The following is a 13544-nucleotide window of genomic DNA, read 5'->3' on the forward strand; positions in this document are numbered from 1 at the left end:
ATTATGTTCTTGAGAATTGTACATTTGTGATTTGTATCTATATCAATATAATAAGATAATATCATATTACTTATTAGTAGGGATCGGATTTTAAAGAAAATGCTTCTTTTTATATATATAAAAAAGAAATCTAATTTTTACACATAAATTTGTTTCACGTAATTCTGTTTCCAAATAAACGATTTTATATTTGCATTTTTTGTGTAAATGCTTTTTTTGCTTTTTTATCGCTTTTTCAGTTATTCTAACTGTGGAATTCGAAGTGAGAGTTTTCACTAAAAAAAATGTTTGTTTAATTAATAAGAAATGTGAAAACCCGGAATACGGACTAAATGGTTGTATTGGATTATTATAGTTTTTGTTATCGACTTGATTTTATACCTATGTATAATATAAATATAGATTTTATTGTAGATTACAGTCGATCTACAGATAGGTCGATAGCTTATCGGCTATTGCATATGGCCTGTAGAACCTACGCTCAGTACATAGATAACATCGTTATCGACCAGTTCAAAATTTAAGTTTTAAAGTGTTGTAATTTATAAAAATACCTAAAGTTAAAACAAATTCATTTAAAAAAAAAATTAGTGTTAGAACTTAGAAGTTGATGAAGAATTTTTTCAAACAGATGGATCGATTTTATATTGCAAACTTTGTGAAATAAAAGTGAAATAAAAAATATAATGTACAACAGCATGTACGGAGAGAAAAACATGTGCAAACTGTTAAAAGACACGAAAATATTGTCAGATACATAGTAGTGAATTCTTTTTGTTAAATTTAAATTAATTTTTCAATTTTTTTCAGTGTTATAACTAATTCATGTTAATTTTTGGTCATGCTTTTTTTTGCTTTTTTTTAAAAAAAAAATATGCTTCATTTTTGCTTTTTTAAAACAATTTTGTGCCTTTTTTGTTATTTAATATGCTTTAAAATCCGAGCCCTACTTATTAGTTATTAGTATTTACTAATTATTATTATTACAATATGCCCGTATGCCGCAGTATGGCATGGTATATCTTTAATCTTTATATATTCGATACACCTATAATCTATATATCATAATACAATATAGGTTTACCTAAATGGCTATTGCTATAATATGTATTTACTATTTAATTAAGTTATTTTTCTCGAAGAATCCTGGCTAATGGAACCAAACATTAATTTAACTATATTTCTTACTTAATTTCCTATTCTAGTAAATGGTTATGTAATATGCAACATCAATAATAATTTTTATTTTTATTTTTATTATATTTATTGTTTAATTATTTATAAATAAACCTAACTTGAATATGATTAAAAGTAACTCGTTATTTATTAAGTTTAAATTAATTAAAAGAAGTTAAGTTAAAATTTAAGTTAGGTAATGGAAATTAAATTTAAAAAAAAATAAGTTAAAAAGTTAAAATTAACTTAACTTTAACTTTTTAACACGTTTATGTACAGGTTTGGTAATTACATAATTCTTGAATAGTATTTAGCTAAAATATTAATTTATTATTATACATTTATACTTGTATAGAGGCCATAGATCCTTTAATATGCCTATTGCCTAGACAGTAGACACTATAAGAAACACTAATAGAGGTTCCCAATACAGTTAATTAAACACTAAGAACTATTTCATTTTAAACTATTTATATTATTATAATAACCCACAGAACTATTTATTTTGAAATATTGTATTTGTTTTTTAAGAATATAAAAATGACACAATATATTTGAGTGTTGCAACTAATCCCACAAGGCCACAACATGTTGAAACTCATCCCAGTATTGGGGTTAAATGTAACAAAAAAATAATAATATGATATCGAATTTCACATCCATTAATGTGATTATTAATAAGGGACTTAAATGCATACTATGACACAAGACAACATTTTCTATCTATTGGTATAAGTAAAAACCAATTGTGAATATTATTGTGTTAGATACAGACATACAGTTACAAAATATAGTAAAAGTACTATAACTAGACCAGGTATCCAGGGCCACTGAACAACAATAATTTTAAAATTTACATTTAATGTAAGTAAATAATTATTTAATGTTAAATAAAATAATATTATACCTTTCGGTTTCTCAAATTTGTACTTATCTATAACAATGTATAATTATAAAATGCATCGTTTAATGTTCAGCTAGGAACTATATTTTGTAATTATAGTAATTCTAATAATTGCAATGCTATATAATTGGTTTATCATAATTTCAGTTTAAAAAAGTTTGGTTTAATATACAGGAAGTAAGGTAAAATGATTACTACCTATTCAAATTATACTCTCTTCCTTTTTATTTTCTATACTTCTTAAATATTATTATTCTTATGTATTATTTTACTATCCGTAGAACCTGTGAGCTTCGTCGAAGTTCCTGTAATAGCACTACGCAATTCGGCTCGTAGGCCACGATTGTCTAACTGTTCACCTTGGGAAGAGGGTAATAGTACCTAAGCCCTTTTTAAATTCAAAGACTGTAATAAATGCACAAGGATTTGTAAATGAGGCTATAAGGTATTCTGAGTGACTCCTGCCCTGAAAGGTCAAATTAAATTAAATTTGAATTTATTTAACATACAATTTAAACAAATTATAAGTCCCACAGATAAAATGAATTTTCGGGGGTACCCGATGTCAAACAAATTCTGATTCGGTTCAAACAAATTCAAACAAATAACATACTAAATATTGGCAAAGAAAAATCCTGGAAAGTCCATTATTTAATTATGAGGGGGGCTGGGGAAACGTTTCCTCGGCCCCCCACGGGAAAATTGAATTTTCCTGGGTACCTGATGTCAAACAAATTCTGATTCGGGTCAAACGAATTCAAACTAATAACGAACTAAATATTGGCAAAAGAAAATTCACGAAAATTGATATGTGGGGGGCTGGGGAAACGTACGTCTATTCGCTTATATTGTTAATATTATTATTTGTATTGTTTTATTATCTGTAGAACCTGTGAGCTTTGTCAAAGTGCCTGCAATCGCACTACGCAATTTGGCTCGTAGGTCACGACTGTTCACCTTGGGAAGAGGGTAATAGCACCTAAGCCCTTTTTAAAGTCAAAGACTGTAATAAATGCACAAGGATTTGTAAATGAGGCTACATGATCTAGTTGTATCTACTCACAATATACAAGTATCTATATTCTAAAGAATTTAAAGTAACTCTAAAATTAATTTGTAATCCAAATCGCAGTTCCCGAACTAATATGATTCAGTACCTATATATTTTTTTTTTTTTTAGTAATGATAGTATTCGCAGAAGGTATACTAGAACATTTAGATATAGATAAGTGTAGTAGTGAAAAATGTTACATAAAATTATTTACCTAACATTTTCTTGAATAATGTGGACTTCTCTGTAACAATATATAATTATATAATTGTTAATTAATGTCATTATCTTAGAACTATATTTATTAATTATAATTCTAACCATTACTGTACAATACATTTTTTGCCATAATTTTAGATTAAAAAATATATATTTAAAATATAGGAAGTGGTTATTTCATCTATTTATTTTTGCGTCCTATGTTGTTGCCCAAAATAAAAATATTGATTTAAAAATTGTAATCTTATCACCACTGATTTAAATACTTACCAGCGCTTAATTCAAATTTAAATTTAACTGGATTATTATTCTATTTTATTTGACCCTCATTAAAATTGTTTATAGCCTGGTAAAAATGTTGGTACCGATCATTTTTAGAATGTCTGGAATGACAGCATAAAGTTTAGAATCTGTTTTGGTGTCAAATGTTGACTGTAGCAATGTAAATTATAAAAGCTTATCATAAATATAGCTGATTGATGGATATATAAATATTGATAAATATATGTTTGTAATAAAGAAAAGATTATGCTCTAATTTAAATATATAAGGATATATATTATATTATAATAAACAGGATACTTCTAATTATTATTGTTATTTCTTAACCAATTTACAAAGTATTAATGCAGTCATTGATTTTTTTTTTACAGTGTAACACTATTTCTTTTCTCTCCTCGACTAACGTACAACATTGCAATTTGTCGTCAGAAGCACCAGTTTTGATGTTAAGTTTAGTATCAGAGTTTTGATACTTTTCCTGCTGTTCTGAAATTGGTCGGTAACTATTATTTAGCGCAGACAAATGTCAAAACTGTAACTATAAGAAGGGTGTCATTTGAATGCTAAACTTGCGCCATCATAAATTTATAATTAATATTTTAATGAGGGTAGTTATCAAATTAGCAGTCTTAAGATTACAATTTGTTATTCAATATTTGGACCAATCGGCAATCACAGCATTATATGACGCTATAAGACGCTGTCTCATATAGATATCCACCGGACATTGAAATAGCCACTTTCTAAAACATGATCGAGTATATAGATATTGTTACCTTGGTCAGGATTATGTAACACAGCTAAAGAAGAAAATATAAAATTGTTAACTATCGTTATCTATATAATGTGTCTAGTTTTTGCTTAAGTTAAGTGATTCTTAAAAATAAAATTACAATTGTGGTTATTACCGATCTACAGTAGGTACTATAATAGATCTAGAATAAAATCTAATATTCAAAAACCATTAAGTTATAAAAAGTACCCAGAGTCGTATTTTAACGTGGGAGTACATATACCTACAGTTTTATGATTTATTTAAGATCTCATTTTCCTGCATTTATTTTTTTTCAAAACTTAAAGTGGTAGAATCTGTTTACCTTAAATTGTTAACATTAGCTGGTTGTTATAATATATTATTATGTTATAATTTTAAAAAACTTCGAAAATTATTAAGTTATAACCAAAACTTATATTTGTTACGGAACAACTTTGCCACACACAACACGAAAACGATTCTTTTTAGGACCAACAACCAAGATAAAACAGTTTCGTCCAATCACAGGCTGAGATTGATCAAACGAAGAAAAGACACTTAAAATCATGGCATACGGCAACAAGGGTGGTATCAATGGATAGGGGAGGAGAAAACCTATCCAGAGATACCACCAAACCCACCAGGGAAAGTAGAGGCGACGCCCAATCGAGAGGGTAAGGGAGTCATTACAGCCGAAAGGGAAAGAGTGGATGAATGAGAAGAAGACATGGTCCAACAGGGTCAGGGGTGGCAACATCGGATAGGGGAGATAAATATCTATATATAGCCATATAGGCACCACCCGCGATCGGATCGAAACAGGAGAAGGGGAGATATCACCGGATATAAGAGCACAAACGGACGCCGACCAAACCAACCAAAACAGGAGGTTTATTAGTCGGTACGGTGATTATATACTGGTGTCCTGCCACCGATAAATCAACCTTTTTCTTCTCAACACTTTCACGCTCATTCAGACTTCAATTATCCATACATAACGGACCGAATTTAAAGGTGAAAAGGAAGAAACCTGAAGAAATAGCAAGCAACGACAATCGACGAAGCGACGCAGAACAGCCAGCCGGAGGATATTATACGGCGACGCCGCCGGAGCCCGGTACATCGCCGCCGTTACGATTACAGCTACCAGCAGCACCGAACAGCAGACTATGCCCTATCGGTCCGACGCCGCCGACAACGAACTCGGACTCACCCGGCTTACTACTGTTATTGCAGTGACGGTAGATTGTCTACACCGAAGACCATACAGCGCTCTCTTCTGAGTGTTCGGTGACTTACGTATCTATACGGTGCGACACCCGCAGTTCCCGACCGACGAATCACCCCAGATTAGACGCCCGGAGACCAGCGAACGACAGACCGCGGAAGCGCAGCCACCGATGACCGAAGCCCCGAGAAAGCGACCGATCGTCTGTCCGGCGTGACACGGGTCATCGTCTATTATGCCCCTCAACTTGTAATTAGAGTCCGGTCTCGGCCCGACTACACTCAAGCATCGCCGACTGTTCCGGTCCACTTACTTAAGTCTGATCGGAACAACTCGACGCTTTACTTAACCCTATCCATGTAAATATATTAAAGTTAAATAAGAATACAAGAACGTAATTACCATAAAACACACGATTTTAGATACTAATTGTATGTTTTATATTTTGTGTCTGTGTACACGAAAAGTAATTGAAATAATGCTTCGATTTTCAACTTCAGTATCATGTTCGATGAGAAAGTGAATCTAGTTGGTGCGTTGGGAGGTCAAAATTTTAAGTTCCCCGTTGTTTTCAAAAGCTTCGGGAAAAAAGGAAAGTTTCACGCAAAATAGGTTTTCAACAACATCGATTTTGGGTTTTAGTACTCTAAAACAAATTACTGTAGATATATGAAATTTTCATTGAATGTTTATATTAGAATTTTCTATACATACTAACATTTTTAAAATATTTTGAGTTGTTTTGAGCTGGTTACGGACATTTTTAGTTTTCAATTTTTTTTTATAGGTATATATCAATAAAATGTTATTTGTAGTGTAAAAATGCAAGACAACGCAATAAAAGACTCCTGATAAAATTTCAGTTAAAAATATTAAAAATACAAAGGCACAGTTATTTTTACAAGCATTTAAAGTTCAAATTATGACAACATTTAACTAATTTAAAATTTAAAAATTATTTTGTAATCAACAATTTATAAATGCTCAACTTTTATAGTTAAGGATTGAAAATTTAAAACAAGGTTCCACGTGAATTGCATTAAATAAATTACTTCATTCATAACAATATCATTGAATATATCAAGTAATAGCATAGGCTGACTGATCGTTTTCGCTTAGATTCATTTTTCGTAAGCTATGATAATATATCATTGCATTCAAATTTAACACCATACATTGCACTGGCCCATTTGTAATCTACTGTACAGCACAGCGACACCCACTTGCCCACCTTTTTCCTTTTGATGTACGATTTATATATATGCTCACCAAAATATAAGTAGCAACTAGTAATACACTTTTTCAATGTGTTGTAAATACGTAGAATATATTATTAGGTAGGTAAGTAAAAAATTTTATTAGTTGATTTCTAAATTCAATATATAATCAAACAATTGGTATTCATTTATAAACTTATAGTATATTTGATATTTAAAGTAAAAACAGTGAAAAAACAATAGAATAAAAGTTTTCTTTATTAGTATTATTTATGTATTATTAATGTTATGTACATAATATTTAATATTTTTCTTACCCATATCATATGTTGTCAAGAGACATTTGTATTTATTGTTTTCTAATAAATTCATATAATAAATTCAAATCATATATTTTTTTATCGTTACATAGATATTAGGTACTCGTCTTATTTTAATTTTCATTTCGACTTTAAGTTGATTAAGATATCTATACGCCATCAGACATTAAATTGTATAAAAGGTGAATTGTAGTGGTAATTTATTTTTAATATTGGATTTTTTCCAGTTTCCTCTATCCCATTAAACTGGTTCCAATATCCATACATAAAAATGGAACCTTTAGATAAAAATGTACACAAACATTTCTTAAGATTTTGTAACAGAATTAACCGTGATTATTTTTTTTAAAACCAAATTTTCATTATTTGCATCGTGTCAATAAAATCAGTTTTGAATTGCACATTTCAACTTCATCACTCAACATGAACATTCATATTTTGGGACCCACAACGTATTTTTCACTAACAAATTTTCTTATTAAAACCAGGATTAATTAACCATATTCAATATTAATTTTATATTAGCAGTTTATATAAATGGTAGATTATTAAAAATAATTTGGCTCCGTTTATATTCTAAACTTTTGATAAAAAAAAATTTACTCGGTCAAAAAAATTTGATGTATAATACAAAGTTATTAATAAGTTGTTATAATGTATATTTATAACATTAAAGATATAAAAATACATACAAATATGCACAATTTTTTTATCAGCATTTTAAGTTCTAATTTTGAAAAAAAATTGTCAATATAATGTAAATTAAAAAATATTTTGTAGTTAAAAGTGTAAAAAATCTTCGATTTTCATAGCTCAAGCTTGGGAATTTAATACAATATTTCTGAGAAGTATTTAGGGCACTATAGGTTTACTAGGACCAAAAAGTCCAAAAACTATATAAAATAATATTTTTCTTTATAGACATTTAAATTTGTAATTTGGACAAAACTACGTAATTAATCGAATAATATAATAAGGATTTTTAGTGTTATTGTAATTCAATTATAAAATAAACTACTTTAAGAAATAAGAGAAATATACATAAAACATCAAATAAACTTATGACGGGCCAGCTTATATATTATACAGTGAAACTTCCATATAACGAACTTCCATTTAACGAAATTTTCTGTTTAACGAAATATTTTTAAGAACTATGACCTTCATTGTTAATTACACGTAAATTTATTTCCAAATAACGAATCTGATGTTTCTATATAATGAAATAATTATTCGATAAAAACCAGTTTTTGTAAATGTTGTCACTATCAAATTGATAGTTTATGTCATAGTTTTAAAATTGTACATGAACAATGTACCCGATAAAGATAAGACACCGATGTTCCAAATGTTCCCGATGAAATTTTTTTAAAACTTGACGATATAGAAACTTTTTACGAAAGAAGGACAATTTTCAAAAATAATAAGCAAACAAAACTTACTGATTATTTCTTTTAAATTATATTTAAGGTTAAAAATTAAATTAAACTGTAATATGATGTTTGATGTTGTTTTTACATACATACAATATACATAATAAAAAAATAATAAAAAAAAAGTTGAAAAAAATACGTAATTCTATTTAACGAATTCCTCTATATAACGAATTTTTTTTGCTGCTTATTCGACTTCGTTATATGAAAGTTTCACTTTATATCATATAGTCTTATATAGTCTATATATGTCTTCGCTCAGAATAGTTGTTAGAATGCAATGTATATGACAATTTAAAACTTTGGATGCTGATGTGTAATGAATTAGAGAATTAAAACCTATATCTTAATAAGTTAAATTTAACCCGTGTCATTCAGATTTCTAATAACTAGAATATGGTTTATTTTTGTCAAATAATTATTATCATATACCTACTTACCATCATACTTAAACATTTTACCACCTTTTTCTGTAAAAAAAATTATAATTATAACAATTGAATGTTAATAAAACCACAACTATAATTAATAAAGCTAATTTTAACAATAAACGTTAAATATGTATGTTGTACTTAAATATTATAATATAATGTAATTTGGACAAGGTAATATTATAATTTGTTAAATTTAGTTTGAAAATAGTATAATTTTGCATAATCGTGTTCTTTTTCATAATGTTTATTGTATAGTCTATTACAAATATTTGGACCAGTATATATAAAAGAAGATTGAGTGGTGCACTCGTAGGCGCAACTAGCCCTATATTTTTGAGGGTGCACAAATTATAAAGAATTCCCAGACGCACGCTCTATATACAGGGTACGGTAGAAAGATCTGACAAAAAAAAAAAAATTCGCTACTTAAACGTATAACAAAAATTGTGAAAAAATATTTTGAAAAAAAGTTATTACATTCTAAATTAATTTACTCAAAAAAATATTAATATCTTAAAATATTCTAAAAAATTAACTAGGTACTTGACTTAGATACATGTTTTAACCATTAAAATTATTCTTGTAATCAGATTTACAAATTGGCTATTTTGAATTTTTCCAAAAAATTTAAATTAAATTTGAAATTTTTATTTTCAATATTAAAAAATAAAAATATTAATTTTATATATAAAAAAAAATTTTAAATATTGATTTGAACAAAAGTTATATTTAAAGCTGGAAAATCTAGATTGTCAATTTCTTGTATTTTCTTTTTCTTTTAAATAATATAGGTTCTATAGCAGGTTTTATTATTTGTTTAATATTATATATAATTGAATAAACATTGATATATTTAATTTTCATAAAATAACACCATAACAGTTTTTTGAACAACACAATTTAACTGAAATATTGTTGCGCCCGCTTGTTTTATAAATTATAACAAATTATAAACAAGTAAACAATATAAACGCGCTCACATTCATGAATCATGGACAGTCTTTTATTTTGCCAGAGATAAAGAGAAACATCGTTATCCTGTTTTCTAATTTATTTTGTTAATTTATAAGAAAATATTATTAGTTACTATGATCATTTTTACACAAATAAGTAATAACGACGTAATTGTGATCTGTTCTATACAACATCAAATACCTACGTAAGCTAAAGGTTATTTCATAATATTAGGTTATACCTACTGTTATAACTGGGAATGTCAGGACATAATAGTGAAGTATTCACTTATTATATTCCTCAATATACAGTATGGTACAACATTTTTGTATTTATTGATAATTTTTACTTCAAAATAATCAAAATATAATAGATTAAGTCTTTTATATTTCGGGGGTGCACATTTTAAACTCGGGGGTGCACAAGTCCCCTGTGCATCCTCCTAGTTGCGCCAATGGGTGTACTTCTGTACATGAGTGTTAATAATATTAATTTACCTGCAGACTTAACTACTTAAGTGTTAAAGTTTTAATGATATGCTCACACACCATTATAATAAACTAAAATCTTACAAAATAATAAACAACGGCCAGACTGTCGTATGTAGAAATCGGTCGCATCAAATAAAACCAACGACAATTAAGATATCGGCACGCACTTATAACGGTATTACGTAGAATGTGTATGACTTCATTTAATATAACTAAAGACCGGATTTATATGTTTTTACATATCGTTACTGGGTCTATGAGAGTCAGTCTTATGAGTCAGTCTTATGAGAGTAAAAAATGTGGATGATTTGTTCAATTCTGAATGCGTAGAAAAAAGTTTTTTTTGCATATTTGAGAATATTTTATGGGTTAGAGAATATTTAACTCATTTAGCATATTTTGGAATATATCGTATAAATTGTGAGAAAAAATTTGTATTTATTTTTAATTTTAATATTATATTTTATCATTTCCAACTCTTACTAAAGTGCAATAATATTCCATTAGAATACGCAACTTTAAATACCTAATAGTTAACTCACTATTAACATAAAATTGAAAAAAAAATTTTTAAATGCCATATTAAAGTAAATATAATGATGTTTATTGATTATTTTTGCATATTTTTGCTTTTTTTTTGTATATTTTGCATATTGTAGCATGTTTTTTAAATTTTTAAGAGAATATAATGAGAATATTTTAAGGTTTTTTCGAGAATATTAGCATCATATTTAAAGTATTTTAAGAGAATATAAATCCGGTCTTTAAATATAACTATCGACAGGAGTCGTATTTATATTTATTTTATTTCTACGTTATTACAAAGTTATGGGAGATGGCTTATAATACAATAATACCAATTAATTAGCGGCTATGTCAGTTTTTCAGAAAATCGTATTTCATCTGGTAGTTAATTTAAACACTATTAAACATAGACATTTTGAATGGTCATCTATTCTTTAATAATTAATTCAAAAAATAATATGTTAAGCTGAATTTGACAATTGTTGCGGTTTTATGACTGGTGATGTTATTTATGTACTTAACTATTAATTGTCTTAACACGTGGTTATAATTAGTTTACTGATTAGGTTAAAGAAATAATTACCATTTCTATATTCTAATATCGATGTTGTACATTCTGAAAGTATAAACAATTTTTAAATTGAATAAATGTTTGCTTTTTTAGAAGTGTATAATTCAACTATATTTAAACTTTATAGTAACATTCATAGTATTAAATAATACATTTATAAATGCGGGACTGATGTCATTTCCTTTGTTAGGAGATTTCCTTCTATTACAGGGTGCTCGTTATAAGGAAATTTTACTGTTTACGTATTTGATCGAATTATGTTTTATTATTAATTAAGTGAAATAGCTTACTTTGTATAACTGTAAATGTATAAACGTAAATCGTTATAAAATGATTTCGAAATAATTTCGTTATGAATTATAAATTATAATATAAACAATTAGTTTACTTACAATTTATCGTAACTGTTAAAATGTAGGTATAAACGTAATAATTATTAAAGTTATTAATATACAACAATTTGGAGTAATGTTAACAAGTAATTATAAATATTTTTTGTTTTTGTTTTTATTTTGGTATTTTATGTTTTATAAATAGGTAATGCAACTTCAGTTTCGTGTTTAAGCTCAACAAGATAACACGTTCGTTGAACCTATCTTTGAAAATAGTATAATATAATTGAGACTACACTTAAGGCGTATGAATAGTATTGAAAAACTCTATAGAAATATATATTTATATTTCCAATAATATGGTTTATTGAGTGGATTGAGAGTAAATACACCTAAATCTATTATCAATATTGTAAAAGAGAAGTTAATTTAACTATGCCTGTATAAAAGTCAATTTTCGATATTTTAATTACTAAACTCAATAATTCAAATTCAAGAAGTGAAATATTACAAGTTTTAGAGCTAAATATTGGACATTGAAAATAAAATATCCTTAATCGACTCCTATACAAGCCTAGATACATTTATTCTCTTAAATTTGTATAATATGTATTCATACTATAATGTCACTCAGTAAGTTATATTATTGGAAATACGAAACTTAGTTTCATTGTTTCGCTGAAAATCACATTTGTAATAAGTGTGTAAAGTGCTGCTTTTCTGACATGTACGTGCACGTGCGGCTGCGCTCTATTATTAATTTTATGCACAGTCACTCACACTAATAGGGGCGTTATTTTATTTATTGTATTTTAAATGTTACTGTGTTATTGTTGACATACGAAAAAAAAAACTAAACCAATAATTTCAGCGAGGTATGTCGAATGTGTCAGAATATATTAAGATATAGTTTTATCCAGAAATAAAGCTTATAATGTGGTTTCGTTAGTGGATTTCACAAGTACTGTAATGGAGCATTATTATATTCACAGAATTAGAAAGTTTTGTAATAGCCGTTGTGATGTATCACGTTTATTTTTAATATCATTACAAAAAGAATTAAGTATCTAACGATCGACATGATTGAATCATTGAAAAATAATATGTTTAAAGTACCAAGGGAAAAATATACAGAAATGTATGAAGTAAATGCAACATTGGGGTATTGCACTTGCTATCAAGGTCATTTGGGGGACCTTTTGCAAACACCAAGCAGCAGTATATTTTTTTTAGTAAAGAACTACCTAATGCACCACCAGTTACAGCTAAATGTAGATATAATATGACTGTTTTAGCATTTAGAGACAAAGTTCAACCTCCATCGTTTTATAATTCATTAAATGCTCAAGTAGAGATTAAAGAAAATAATAGTGAAATTATGGATGCAAATAATACAAATGATATAAGTAAGATTGTTATGGATGAAAAGCAACCATCATTAGTAACAAATAATGTATTAAAACCTGTATAACAATGTTTTCAAAATGTTGTAGATTTAATGATTCACAAAAATGACAAATTTTTATCCACAAATAATGAATCTTTAAATATATTTTTGAAAAAACTTGGAAATGTCAAAACTAAAAATTCTTGAGAACATTTTTATCTACTTGTGGGAGACAGATTTATCTTCGTCATGCTTATAAAGCTAAA

Source organism: Metopolophium dirhodum, chromosome 5, assembly GCF_019925205.1.
Source record: "Metopolophium dirhodum isolate CAU chromosome 5, ASM1992520v1, whole genome shotgun sequence".
Lineage (NCBI taxonomy): Eukaryota > Metazoa > Arthropoda > Insecta > Hemiptera > Aphididae > Metopolophium > Metopolophium dirhodum.